The sequence below is a fragment of the Elephas maximus genome, chromosome X, assembly GCF_024166365.1.
Source record: "Elephas maximus indicus isolate mEleMax1 chromosome X, mEleMax1 primary haplotype, whole genome shotgun sequence".
Classification (NCBI taxonomy): Eukaryota; Metazoa; Chordata; class Mammalia; order Proboscidea; family Elephantidae; genus Elephas; species Elephas maximus.
Window position 1 is genome coordinate 133,305,331 of NC_064846.1, and position 16,000 is coordinate 133,321,330.

At 37.2% G+C, this 16,000-nt stretch overlaps 1 protein-coding gene across 8 annotated transcripts in view; it reads right to left on the reverse strand.

Annotated features, from left to right (window-relative positions):
• USP9X (ubiquitin specific peptidase 9 X-linked) overlaps nt 1-16,000 on the reverse strand; it is a 134,171-nt gene that overhangs the window by 113,054 nt on the left and 5,117 nt on the right. The gene's annotated exons all lie outside the window — the stretch shown is intronic.

Sequence of the window (16,000 nt, forward strand, 5' to 3'; positions counted from 1 at the left end):
CTTGAAATGCTAATTAAATTATTACCCTCTTGACATTTCTTATCTTTGAACCGTCAGAAGCTCCCCTATCAATATGATCTCCAGAGCAGCCCGAGGAAATTTTTTCTCCCAGCCATAAATTCCCAGGATTCTTTGCTTCTCATGTACATACACAGCACAACCGCTTAGGCTGATCTTTAAAAATAAACAGCCTCAACAGTTTTACTGAAAGTAGCTGTTTTCATTATTCTATCGCATTAACACAGAATCCTACCATACTTGAAATAGTTTTTCCTACTTAAATACCTTACCATCTGTAAGACAATTCATAGCACCATTCCTGTCAGCAATTTGTGCTGGCTCTGAAGAAAATGTGACAATAGGGAGCTAGGAAACCCAGTAACAAGGTATGAAAGCATGTGGTGCTGTACAATTTACTAATGATCTGCTGAATGAAAAGAACAAATGAAGCACCCTAAAAGGTAGAAATATGAATGTATTTTCCATTTATTAAATAAGGAAATAACCTAGTAAAAATGGAGTTGGAGTCCCAGCTCCAGTTATCTTACTTAAGTGCCAGATTTCTATCAATACGAAGCTAGCTCGAGTTTGCAAATTCTGGTCCTAGCTTAACAGAATTTTTAAAACTAATCTACTTATTTTAATGCTACTTCATGTACACAAAAATGAATTTAGGATTAAACTCCTTATGATTATTGCCCTTATACAACAGCAACACCAAAGCAAATTTACAAACTAAATACCAACAAAACTATTAATATTATGTGACAGATGGCAGCATATATATACTACTGACTACTAAGGCATGGGGCCCTGGTGGCGCAGTGGTTAAGTGTTTGGCTGCTAACCAAAAATTTGGCAGTTCAAATCCACCAGCCACTCCCTGGAAACTCTATGGGGCAGTTCTATCCTGTCCTTTAGGGTCGCTAAGAATCTGAATCAACTCAACAGGAACAGGTTTTGGGTTTTTTTGTTTTTTGGCTAAGGAATAGGTTGCTTTGCATTTTGCATGGCTATACTACTACCATCATAGTCCACATGGAAGACTGAACTCTACTTCTAATTGAATCACCACACCACTCTGTACACATGGTACGTTATGACATCATTTGCCCTTGGCACCAAAACAATCATGTGTTAATTCGACCTCTGTTGTTCTCATTATCCCACAAATCAAGTGGTACAACTAAGCACCGATGCATTAAAAAAACCAAGTACTGAAATAGTACAGCAGTTCTTGATTATGAGGCAATTATCCAGGTAGTCCAAAGGTACACATACTAAAGTTTAAGAATATCACAAAAACGAAAACAGACCCAAGTTTGGGAAATACTAGTTTTAACTTAAGCACAAAATGGGTACCAAAGAGATTTTTAGAAGGCAAGAACCTTACAAGAAATGGGGGAGAGGCACACAAAGAATATTATAATTTAGAAATTAACTACTCTAAATGTTGGAAATACTGCATCTAATCTCCCCTTGAACATTTTCTGGTAGAACGCTGTGAAGCTCGCTGCTGTCAGCAAAAACGTCTTTCTTCTACTGAGTCAAAAAAATCTCTTGCCCTTGTCACTAGTTCTGCCCACTGGAAGAAGTTCATATTCACCATCTTCTACATTATAGTCCTTCAAAATTCTGAGCTTGAAGGTGTACGTATACCCCTGGGTCTCTTTTCAGAGAAAAATACATTTTTACGTAAATATTCCTTCATTTATTAAATCCACCAAAGGATGTATGATCCCAATAAATTCCTTTCCCTAAATAAATCAACCTAGTAATAATAAGCAAATTACAGCAATGTTGACTTAAACTATTAGATGCAAGCCACATACCAAATGTCACAAAAGGTATGCCTACTTATCAGTCTACACTTTGTGGAAATGATAGGTTAAGACAAACTACTCGAGTTATCTGTTAATAGCTTTCACCAAGCTTATCAAAATTAACACTTTTAAAAGTTACTAATCTAATTATGAAATGTTGACCTAACATACGAAAAACATTTTAGGTTAGACAGACTATTAATAATTAACATTTTGGATGGGCATCCACCCAGTGGGTGCTCTTTTTGCCTGAATTTTCCATAACCAGATGGGGTAAGTCACAAACGTAGACAGTAAAGAATATGAAAAGAAAACTTAAGAATCTGAGATTTCTTCTAGTCAATGATATTATCTTCAAGGAGATTACCTTCACCTATTTTTTTACCGTATGTGATAGTTTTTATAACAGCTGTAATTCACACACCAAACAAATCACCCATTGAAAGTATACAATTCAATAGTCTTTAGTATATTCAGAGTTGTACAACTATCACCATAAACAATTTCAGAACATTTTTTGTCACCATTCATCTCTGTTCCCTCCACTTGTCCCCCAGCCCAGCTAATCTACTTTCTGTTATGTATAGATTCACCTATTCTGGACATTTCATATAAATTAAATCGTACAATATGAGGTCTTTACGACTGGCTTTTTTCACTTAGCATGTTTTCCAGGTTCATCCATGTTGTAGCATGTTATCAGGACTTCATTTATTCTTATTGCCAAATAATATACCATTGTATGGATGTACCACATTTTATTCATTTATCCGCTGATGGACATTTGGGTTGCTCCTGTAATACTGCTTTATACAAGTAGGCTGCATTAAGAGATCAAAGAGAAAAAGAATCCTTTAAGTCTATGTCTTTGGACAGTTAACCTTAAGGGTTCAAAATAACACTGTGCAATACACCATGAAGGCTAGTGATCGAATCCAAACAGAAAAAAATCTCAAGTGGAAGCTATTATCAAGTTACTGAAAATAAATTTTTGTTAAATACAAAGTTGAAGCAAAAATGAAAACACTCAACATTAAAATTTTAAAATGTAATGTACAAAACACTAAAAATAAAACATTTACATTCAATTATGGCACTTTCTTTTCCTTATTATATAATGGAGACACTATCATCAAATAAAACAAAGAGGCCAGAGATCAGCAATTTTTTGGACAGAAGATCACAAAGGAAGTTAGAAGCAAAAGAGCTAAAGGCAAGAGATCCTCATCTTTAAAATGGGAAAGTTGCATGCTAACATCCTTTCCACTAACTGTATTTTACTAAAGAGAAAATCCAAGTGCAAGCCTAAAAGTGGCAACATTGGTAACAAGGAAAAAATGCTAACAAAGACAACGAAAAAGAAGATGGAAAGAGCTTACATGCAGTACAGAGCTCACTCGCTCAGAGATTAGTATATAGTATACAGTATATAGTAAATTTTTTTATATAGTATAGCGGTTACGAGTAGACATTAATATACGGTATGTGGTTAATACTCTTGACTGAAGCTAAACTGCCTTAGTTTCAATTCCTGTTCTGCCACTTAACTAGGTTACGTTGTTGTGGTTAGTAGCCCTGGAATCAATTCCAACTTATGGCTAACCCATGTGTATAGACAGAGAACTTGCTCCAGAGGGTTTTCAAGTCTATGACCTTTCGGAAGCATATCACCAGGCCTGCCTTCTGAGGTGCCTCTGGGTGGGTTCGAACTGACAATCTTATTGGCTAGTAATCGAATGCTTAACTGTTTGAGCTACCCAGGGGCTGCCTTAACTAAGCATACAAGTGGACAAGTTCTTAACATCTGTGTCTTGGTTTCTTTATATATAGAATGGGATAGTAGTATCTACGTTTTAGAATTGTTGTTAAGAATAAAAAGAATTATATATGTAAAGTGCACAGTTCTTCACACATAGGTACTAACAAGCATCATCTATTGTTATCTATGAGAAGTTTCCAAAGTAGAACAAGAGAATATCTAAGAATTAAATTAAAAACCTGTAATTTACAGTAGAGAAGGACAATGTGAGTACCAAGGAAAGACATCTAAGTTAGACTTGGGATATGCTCAAATATTAAAGATAAAACGCTATCTGAGATTTGCTTCAAAATGGAGGGAGTAGGTAAAAAAAAGAGAACAGCCATGAGTTGAAGGGGAAATGGGGGCTTATCAATGTGTTTGATTTTTTTCCTTAATAAAAAGCTTGGAAAAGGGGGGAAAAAATTAGATGAGGGTACAGAAAATCATAAAAGCTTCTCAGAAGAGGCAACATTTGAGTTCAATTTTGAGGAATAAGGCCACGTAACTGAAGGAGGGGGAGGCATAGAACAGTACAGAATGGCATCTTGCAGCCAATGAAACAGTAGTTCAAAAGAGTTTACCAAAAACCCAGCACCAATCAACTCATGCATAGCTCAGCCTGGTTTCTCCTACCTCTGTCCTTAGAAGTTAAATTTTAAGATGACTTGGCCTAATTCAAAAAGTTCACTGTAACCTGATGATTAAAACATGCAATCATATTAAAGTAAATCAGGCATTCTTAAGGGTACTCAAGGTATCTTTATCCCTGCCCATTCCTTAAAACACATTTATGTAAGTGAAGTCTAGTTAAATAACAAAAGGTGGTGGTGATTAAAAAAAAAAAATTCTATAAAAGGGGTAACTTGTTTTTTTTTTTTGGTAACATTATAGGGAAGTGGATACTCTAAGGTTCACTAACTCATCTTCCTTTACCCCAAAGTGATGTTTTGAGACAATCTTAACTTGCACCACCTAGGACCAGCCCTTTTGCACTTACTGACGTGTAAAATGAGAATATTAGCCTTACCTAACACAAAAGTTGGTCTGGGGACCAAATAAAATTTTGGGTAAACATTTTTAACTACTAAAGCAAGAAAACCCATAAAATCCTTCAATATACTATTTCCTGACTTAAATTTTTATTTTGATCTTTTAGCAAATATTGAATGCCTATTCTGTGCCAGGCCCTAAAAAGACAGAGTAGTAAGCAAGACTTAGTTTCTACCCTTAAGGAATTTACAAGCCTAGGACCCCTGAATGGGGCAGGATAACAAGTTCTTTAAAATGAGTTTGACGAATGTTAATTTTACACATAAAAAGAATGATAGCTAAGCTTTGACGTTTGGATGTTGAAAAAAAAAAAAACCTGGACCTAAGAAATGGATGGTGTCCAGCTACCATTACTGAACATTTGATCAAGGACCCAACAGATGAACCCTGATCAAAAAAAGGAAAAACGTGAAACATAACTACAAGCACCTGTGGAAACCAGACTTACTGCATCCACTGAGACTGGGGAACTCCTTAATCTAATGCCTGGAAATTATCTTTAAACCTTGAACTGAAACTATTCTATGAAGCCATCGTTAACCAGTTTAGCTCAATTAACAAAGAATGCTTGTTATAAAGAATTATCTACATCAGTTGAAACTGACAACGACAACAGTTAATCTAAGGCACGGATGAGAACTTTAAAGTGCAGAGTCCAAGTTAGTGGTGATGAACCAGTATGGGTAGAGATAATGAGAATGCTGACAAAATATGTATGTAACCAGTGTTTTTGAACTGTTCATGTAGAAATTGGGAATAGATGTATGTTTGGTTGTATATATTGCCACCAAAAAGAAAAAAGTTCTGGATAGTGGAACAGACGCAAAATTGAATAAGCTTCCAGGTTCATTTCTACAGGCCACATTTTATTCTGAAGCACTGAATCTCTAAAGAGCAAAGATCTTTCTACACAGACATTCCAAGCCCAGTATGCTTTAAGTATACTTACTTTTAATTATCTGGAATATTTACCCCCTAACGATTATCGTTATTATAATCAATTAAGTACATGCAAAAAAAATCTCTTATTTCAAAGAATTCACTCAACCAGTGGTTTTGAGCTACAGAGACTTTAAACCATCTAATGGTCAAGTTTCAAATTTTATAGGTAAGCAAGAAGTAAACAGCCAAATGAACAATAAGCATATGAAAAGGTTCTAAACATCATTGCTGCTGTTGTTGTTAGGTGCCATGGAGTTGGTTCCGACTCATGGTGACCCTATGTACAACAGAATGAAATACTGCCTGGTCCTGCGCCGTCCTCACAACTGTTGCTATGTTTCAGCCTGTTGCTGCAGCCACTGTGTCTGTCAATTCCTCTTGTTGAGGGTCTTCCTCTTTTTTGCTGACCCTCTACCATCATTAGACATGGGCAAATGCAAATTTAAGCTACCATGGGGGGAAAAAAAAAAACCCAGTGCCGTTGAGTCGATTCCGACTCATAGCGACCCTACAGGACACAGTAGAGCTGCCCATAGTTTCCAAAGAGCGCCTGGCAGATTCGAACTGCCGACCCTTTAGTTAGCAGCCATAGCACTTAACCACTACGCCATGAGATGCCCTGAAGCCTCCCACTAAAATGGCTAAAATTAAAAGGACTGACAGTACTACATAAGTGTTGATAAGGATGTGGAGCCATAAAACTACATTATTGTACCATCAATTGGTATAACCAACTACTTGAGAAATCTGTTTGCCAGAGCCCTGGTCCCACAGCAGTTAAGAGATTGGCTGCCAACAGTAGGAATCCACCAACTGCTCCTTGGAAACCCTGCGGAGCAGTTCTACTCTGTCCTACAGGGTTGCTATGAGTTGGAATAAACCAGACGGCAACAGGTTTGGTTTTTTTTGGTAGTACCTACTTACAGCTAAACACTCATATATACCTTTACAACTCAGCAATTCCACTCCAGATTGTATACCAAAGAACCACCAAAAGACATAAACAAAAATGTTCATGACAACACTTTTATATTAGTGAAAACACTGAACAACCCAAATGTTCATCAACAGAATAGATAAATAAATCATGATATATTCGTACAGTGGACTACCACGTAACGATGAAAAACAAATTAATGAATCGTGTTAAATAAAAGAAGCCAGACACAACAATACATATTATATTGTTCCATTTACACTATGTTCAGAACAGGCACTGAGAGAGACGTCAGAATAGTTTGGAGGGGACATGAGGGAGCCTTCTATGGTGCTGGAAATGTTCTATATCTTGATCTCAATGCTGGTTATACAGATGTATACGTTTCTAAAACTTTAGCAAGTTCTACAATAAGATATGTGCACTTTAATGGATATGAGTTATACCTCAATTAAAAAGTAAAAATTTTTAATAGATAAACCACTCAAAGGATGTGTCAAACTTTTCTTGGCAGCTTAAGGCACTGGTTCTCGAAATGTGATCCAGAGACCTCTGTGGTCTGTGAAATCCTTTCAGAAGGCCTGGGAGGTCAAAATTATCTTCATAGTAACGATAATACTAAGACACTTGTCATTTTCACTGTCATTCTCTCACAGGTGTACACTGTTTTCCAGAGGCCATGATGTATGACATCACAAATGACTGAAGGCAGAAGCAGGTAAGTGAATCCAGCTGTCTTCTATTAAGCCAGATATGAGAGATTTGCAGAACCGTAAAACAAGGCCACTATTTTCTCACTAATTTTTGTTTGGAGAAGTCATTTTTCATACAAATATTATTTATTGTAACATGTACTGGGTTTTGTTATTTTTAAATGTATAAATTTTTTAAGTTTCTCCATTTTAATACAGTAAATATCAACAGACATAACCCTACTTAAGGAAAAGCTCTTTGGGGTTCCTAAGAGTATAAAGGGATCCTGATACCAAAAAGTTGGAGAATGGATGGTCTAAGAAATACAACAAAAATGATGAACTTCTTCTGCTAGTGGTCTTAGTGATGAAAAACGAGGCATCAACATTTTCTCTGAAACCATCTGTGCCAGACGTTGAAATCACTGCTACTATATTTATCTGTGTACTTTCATCTTCAATTCAGAAAAAACAATTTCCCCTATTACGTACTTTCCCTAGCAGGCTAGATCACTTTTCAGTAGCAGTAATGTTCTTAAAGCTTGACCTAGACTTTAAAATTTGACAAAACTTCAAACTGCTCTACCAGTGCAAAACTTACATCCCTGGCCATGAGTCTGTGGTCCCTAAATTCACTCCATAAGCTGTTGGTCAAGTACATTTTACCCAAAGAATTCTCCTAGACTGACTGATTAGGGGAGGGCGATTATTATATATTACCCCTCCCGTTACTTTTTGATGCAACAACTCCTAAGCCCATTAACCTTTTACCTACATTTGAAAATTTCTCTTCTTTAGACTCCTTCCAGCTTTTCCACATCTCTTGGGATAACAGAAAAATTTAAGAACTCTTTAAAAAAAAAGCTTTTAAAAGTCATTTCTTTTCCAACACCCTTGGAGAGCAACTCTACAGAACTGCCCCATACGGTTTCCAAGGAGTGGCTGGTAGATTCAAACTGCTGACCTTCTGATTTAACCACTGTACCACCAGGCCTCCTAAAAGAGATTACAACAAAATTTAAAAACTCAAAAAGAAAAAAGTAACTTTAAAAGTCCTTTCTTTTGCAACACCCTTGTTTTACAGGTAAGAATTGTGAGGACCCAAGAGGTTAGTTAAGTGAGTATTCACACAGATCAGTGGGAGAACTGAGCTAAAACACAGCCCTTCAAGTTCCTAGTCCAGCAGCTGTCCACTAACTACCCTACCCTAGTCACACTTAAAATACTAACATTGTTCATTTTAAAACAAAAAAACTTCCAAAATAGGAAGCAGTGAAACCACTGCAATTCTCTAACAATAAGATTATGCACTTATTTCTGTATATCAAACTACTTTAAAAGTTATAAAACAATACCTTCATGCAAACTATGGAGCTCCTACAGTTAACACTCTGGATTTCAGACCCTAGTCCTCTCGCTGGGGGAGAGGAGGAACGCGTTCGCCTTGATAATCTATCCTTTAGGTATAGAAGCCATATTGGGAGAATACAGTCATTCCATAACTCAGACCCCATCTCTCTTTATGACTTTCAAGAGACTGAAGCTCTCAGTGGGGAGAGAAAATTAGAAATGGAGATTTGAAAGAGTAGGGGAAGACAATACCGATGGTTTACCTCTTAGCTGAGTATTTCACTCAGTTACAGAGAAGCTGAAGTCACATTAGCAGCATTTCTCTCAGACAATGGGAGCTCCATGGATCTCATCCCTTTACCCTGTTTCCTACATCATTTTCTCTTATCACCTGTTAAAAATACTGTCTCCAAAAAAAAAGGAAAATTAGTGTTTCAACTCGCCTGCTACCCAACTCTCCCCCAACACATCCTCTACGACGCCATTAGAATTATCTTTCTAAAGCAGGCACAAATCTCAAAAAGTTAAACACAGAATTACTATTAAAAAAAAACTCGTTGCCATCGAGTCGATTTCAGCTCATAGCGACCCTACAGAACAGAACAGAACTGCCCCATAGCCTTTCCGAGGAGCGCCTGATGGATCTGAACTGCCAACCTTTTAGTTAGCAGCTGTAGCTCTTAACCACTACACCACCAAGGTGACCCCAGCAATTCCACTCCTAGATACTCAAGAGACTTGAAAACTGGGACACAGAGATACTTATACACCAATGTTCACCGCAGCATTTATTCACAAAAGACAAAAGGTGGGAACAACTCAACAGGTCCACCAACATATGAATGGCTAAACAAAATGTGGTATATACATACAATGGAATGTTATTCAGTCATAGAGAAATGAAGTTCTGATACACACTACAACATGGATGAACCCTGAAAACCTCATACTGAGTCAAATAAGTCAGACACAATAGCACAAATTTGTATGATTCTACTTATATGAAATATCTAGTACAGGCAAATACATTGTTGTTGTTGCTAGCTACCATCAAGTCAATTCTGACTCACGGTGATCTCGTGTGCAGAGCAGGACTGCTCCATCGGGTTTTCAAGGCTATAATCTTTTGGATGCAGATCACCAGGCCTACCTCCCAAGGCTCTTCTTTCTGGGTGGGTACAAATCACCAATCTTTTCGCTAGTAGTTCAGTGCTTAACCATTTGCACCACCCAGGAACTCCAAAGCTGATGAAGAATATTTGGAAATGGGTAACAGTAACGGTTGTACAACATGGTGAATTTAAGTCACTGAACTGTACACATAAAAATGGTTGAAATGGCAAATGTTTTGTGATTGCCACAATAAAATAATCTTTTTTTTTTAAAGATACAAATCTAATCACGTCTCCTTTCACTTAAAGCTACATCTTATTACCCTAAAAACAAAAGTGCCCCAACATGGCACTCAAGGACCCTTGCTATCTATCTTCATTCAAACTACCCTTCTAGTCTCACCTCCCATTGTCCCATTCCTTCCCAATATCTCCAATGTCCCTTCCATAGTCTCCCAGATTTTCTCTGGAAACATTATACTTTCATACTTCCTTTCCTCCATCTCAAGTACACAGTTCTTAATTTTGAGGGAGTGGGATGCTACTGGCATCTTGTGAGTAGAAGCCAGGGATGTACAGGACAGCACCCCAAAACAAAGAATTATCTGGCCAACAAAAAAGTTAATCGTGTCAAGGCTGAGAAACCCTATCTCAACTTGCTCTCTCTGCCCAACGTCCCTGCTCTAATTCACAAGGCCACCAAAATAGAACACATCTGAAGACCAGCAAACCTTACCCAACACAAACTAGAACAATTTTTTCATCTCTTCTACCACTCCATTTTCACACCTCTATTTAATATAGCACTTATCACACCAAGTAATTGTCTGGCCCACTACAGCTTAGAAAGTAGAGGTCATCTTGATATCCTCCTGTGCCTACATTAGCATTAAACATATGAATTCAATTAGATCGCTATAATAAGACAGCAATCACCCATTCCACATCTTCTTCATTTTATAATTTTATGGACGTTAAATAATTTACTCACTAGTTGGTGGAATATTTACAACTGTAACACCAGTCTTCTGAGAGTTCTTTACCATCCACCACACTCCCTCAGCCAGGCTGAGAGGTGCTGACCATCCACAAAGAACAGCTCAGATTTAGAGACCAACAACCTAGCCTCAGGAAACTTCATAGCCAACTTCCCCAGGGTTGTTTCCAAAAAACTCAAAAGACAAACAAAAATATAATAGGAGGGGTTAAGGCCAAAGGAAAAGCACAGAGGGAAAAAAAAAAAAAAAAGGAAACGTTACCTGCATTTAGAGAAAGTAAAAACTACTTCCAACTAGAAAGAATAAAAAAATGCTCCATGAAGATGGCATGTGAGCTAGGCGTCACAGGCTAGACGTAAAGGGGAAGTGGAGCGCCAAGAATAAAGCCGTGGAAAAGGAAAGGTTGGCCCGTCTACACCAACTACGGATAAGTTTGATTACGTGGGAGAATAAAAATTAACCTTGGAACCATATCAAAATGACCTTGTTCTGGTGGAACTGGCAAGGTAGAGAGTTTTGAACAGTATTTGGGGGAGGAAGCAGGAAGAGAAAAGGAGGTCCATCCACTTGAGGAACATGATTCTTATGGCTATGTAGCTGAAAAGAAGCTAAAGAATCTTCCCACAATTCTCCTTTCACTAATATGACTCCCCTTCCCATGATGCACTGAGGATAACTACAGCAAATTCTCAAATAAGAGCCAATTCAATTTGAGACAGGTGACATTTACACATTGCTCAGATAATGACATCCAATTATCTCAGGCAAGGAATAGACCTGTAGGCTATACTATGTTTCTTCTCCTCAGTCTGGTCTCCCAATCCCTCTTCCCACCCCCCCCACCCCCCCCACCTCAGCAAGTTCCAAGTCTATAACTCTTTAAGAGTTCTGGAAAACTGATTCATATATATGCTACAGAAAATACAGCAAATAGATACGGACATATATATAACCAGTAGATTAAGTGAGATAAATGAGATTTCCTGCAGCCATTTCCATGAGAGTCTGAACAAACACCATATATAGCCAATATCTTTCATTTCATATATAACATTTTCCTTGAAAATGTGACAGGAGTCAGGTATTTCAAAGCCAAACACTAGATTCACGTGTTTTTAGGGTTTTTCCCTACTCCGGAGTACAGGAAAATATTATAAAAATTCCTATTTACACCTCACCTTTCACATAAAGGCTTTATTACAGATTTGCCATATTTAATTTCCTGTTTCATTATGATTATTTCATTCATTATTGAACAAAGTTACCTAACATCATCAGTGAGTAGACCCTAACCCAGTAAGGCTAAAGAGTCATATGCCTAGTCAGGATATTAAGTTTGAGACCTACCACTGATGATGCCCTGGTGGTGCAATGGTTAAAAGCTAGGCAGAATAACTAAAAAGGTCAGTGGTTCAAATCCACGATCCGCTCCTTGGAAACCCTATTGGGCAGTTCCATAGAGTCACTATGAGTCAGAATCAACTTGACAGCACATGACAACCACTGATGATACACTTTTCTGTTTTCCACTCATTTTTATAAAAGAACAAAATACAACTGAAACTGCAAATAAATACACAAGATACTGCTGTACAAATACAGCAAAGCTGCCGACAGGCAAATAATACCACCTTGCAATAAAAAGGAAATCTTTTTCATCAGCTAGTACACAGAAGTTTGACTTAAGGAAGAGAGGTTTAAGGTTATCAACATACCATGTATAAAAATGGAGGCTACATACAAACCACAAAAATCGAATGTATCGACTGAAGACTAACATTCTTCTATGAGAAAATGTAAACAAACATGAAGCAAATGACTATAGCAACCAGAGCTCATCACAAAGTCCTTCTAAAGAGACCCTCACTCTTAGTTTACATAGAACTGTAATATGCACTGTCTTCTAATTTCCCAGTCCACAGCAGATTAAAAAGATACTAAGACTAAACCACAAGTGACAACAGTGAGAACAATTATTGAAAAAAATCAGAACGCTAGCTTAAAAGAAAAAAAAAAAAGATAAACCTAATTTAAAAAACCTGTATAACTACACGCACTGCAGCATTTTTCACAATAGCCAAAAGGTGGAAAAAACTGAAATGCCCATTAACAGATGACTGGATAAACAAAATGTGTTATTACCCGTACAATGGATTATGCAGCCCTACAGAGAAATGGAGTTCTAACGCATGCCAAAACATGGATGAACTCGAAAACGTGATGCTGACCTAAATTAAGACAGTCGCAAAAGGACAATACTGTATGATCTCAGTCAAAAGACGTAAGCAAATACATACAAACCAAAGATTTTTAATCGTTTCCAGAGTTGGGAGGGAGAGGGAAACGGGGAGTCTTTGTTTGGGGGGCACTGAGCTTGTTAACAGTGACAGGATTTTTGGATGAAAACAGTGATAATGGTGGCACAACATGAAAAATGTAGTCAATGCCACTGAGTCCTAAACGTGGAAGTTGTGTTGGCAGATGTTTTGGCGTGCCTATTTTCACCATAAGAAAAATATATAACTCAAAAGAGCCTGAAACCTTTATAATGTATATGCAAACCACCCTGTAACCCCCAATAGCAAATGAAGATGAAAAATAACAGATGCATAAAATAGAACAGGCCAAAGATCAATTAAATTATGTTTATGATATGACTGGCACTAGCAAAGAAAGGGAATATCCTAGAAAGGGTATTGAAAGAACGAAGTTACAGAAGTGGGAAAGCATAGGACGTGCAAAGAGAACTGGAGATTCAAAGTAAATGGCGAATAAGAGGCAAAAAAAAGGAAGTGGTGGAAAATTATGTTGAAAAGTTGTATTAAAATCAACCTCGTAACAGGAGTTTTAAGCAATATAGTATCTTAAAAAAGGCTTGGGAAGGAGGGGACATGAAAACAATGTCTCCTAAGTAGGATAAACAAACGCTCGTATTCAAGTCCTGAGGCAGGAGAGTAAGTAGAGGCAGGGGACAGAGGACATGAAAAAACACTGCCCATGTAACTGACTGGAACCTTAGATGCAGCATAATCAGGAACTCAGAAGAACATTCACCCAAAAACGTTCATCACAGCATAATTAATAACAGTGAAAAATTAGAGATAATCTAAAAGACCATCAACGGGAAAATTACATGATAAATTCATGTAAGAGATTATAGAGCCAGAAAAATACTTATGGAAAAATTTTATATGTTAAAATGAAAAAAAAAAAAAAAAAAGTGTACCTAACTATAAAAAAAAAAAAGATAGGATGGAAATACACCTATTTAATTAACATGGCTGCTTCTACACGATGAAATTATCAAAAGTGCGTTTTGCTTTTTGCTTTTATTCTCTTACATTCCCCGAATTTTTTGCGTTAATTTCATGAGATAAAAAATTATATACAGCATACAAAATCTTCACTATAGTTACATATAAGATCCTTACATATTTAAAACGTTTGGTTTTTGGAAAAATTCATTTATATATATATTCCCCAAGACATCAAATTATTATTGTATTTGACGATGCCTTTTTCCAGTTTAGGCTTCCTTTAGCATGAGTATCAAACACCACTGTCCTGCTTTCAAAATGGTACTTTATCTCATAGACTCTAAGCTCTAAAAGGTTTTCAGAAACCAATTTTAAACCGGTATATTTCACAAGGACAATTCTGTTTTGCTTACCTTGTATCCCCATTACCTGGTGTAAATAACCCAAAACACCAAAACCATTGCCATCGAGTCCATTCTGACTCATACTGACCCTTTGGGACAGAGTAGAACTACCCCGCAGGGTTTCCAAGGCTGTAATGTTTACAGAAGCAGACTGTCACAGCTTTCTCCCTCGTAGAGGCTGGTGGGTTCAAACTGCTGACATTCTGGTTAGCAGCCAAGCACTTTAACCACTGTGCCACCAAAGCTCCTACCTGGTATAATACCTAACATAATAGGCATTTAATATGTAATTGCTGAATTTAAAATATAAATAAAAAGATTCAAGACAGAATCAGATAAACTCAAGCGATAATCCTAATCTCTAAACCAGTAATTCTCTGAGAGTGGTTTCAAGATTTCGGAATTTGTTAGAAACTCAAATTCTAAGGCTCCGTTCCAGGTCTGCGAAGACTAATACCGGGGGCAAGGCCCGGCAATCTGCGTTTTAGAAACCCTCTGGGTTCGAGAATCATTGCTCTAAACCAGGAGCTGGCAAACTATGCTTGGCCAACCAAATCTGGCCTCCTGTTTTTGCTGAGTCCACAAACTAAGAACGGTTTTCACACAGGCATATTGGCAATCAATTTGATGATTTAAAAAAAAAAACTACTGTCACCAAGTCAATTCTGACTCATAGCAAGGAGCCCCTGGTAGATTCTGACTGCCGACCTCTTGGTTACCAGCTGAGTTCTTAACCACTACGCCACCAGTACTCAATCATTATACTTTGAGTTTTCGCCAATAAAATATTTATCTGGTATCATCAATTTTGCCTCTTGTTCCACAAAGCCTAAAATATTTACTATCTGGCCCTTTACAGAAAAGTTTGCCGATCCTTGCTCTGAACTTTGGAGGTATTATCAGAGCAAACAAGCAAATCGTTCAATACTACCTTGATCAAAGACAAAATACTGTTAAGCAGAATGGAGATCTAACACAATTTCCATGCTCTCTGGTGTCCAACTTAATAAGGAGTAGACTTATTTCATTAGTTCACAGAAATAACTGATTGAGAGAAAACAGTGATGTAACCAACGACCTTATAACTCTCAATAACCACAAAAGTAAGCAGAAAGGAAAACGGGCCTTAAAGACAGAAAAGGGAGGCTTCCCCTACTTCTTTTTTCTTCTTAAATTTTCTTTTCTTCCTACTTCACAGGCTCTGACAGAGGATGGGATCTAATATCTGAGACTATCAGCTCAAAATCATCCAAAGGAAAATAATTCCTTTGATAATGGTTAACCAACAGGTTCAAAACACACATGATTTATCGGTTGCAGAAAAGATAAAACTGTAAGGTGCCATAAAATGATACACCAATTCTGTGTAAGCAGTTCTAGGTATTGAAAGAAATACTCCCCCCAGATTTTGCCATTCAAACGATCAATAAGTATTTCCTGTAACAGTATTATTCTAGGCACTCTATAATATACAAAAACAAAGGACAGAATGCCTGATCTTGCCAAGAAGCTTATTACCTATTACTAGGGAGAGAATTAAGTGTGAATTTTATGAGAATGACTACAAGGTAAAGTAGTTCAGAAAATTAAATAATTAATGTAACATGTTAATGTATGGAAGCAGCTTCATGCTC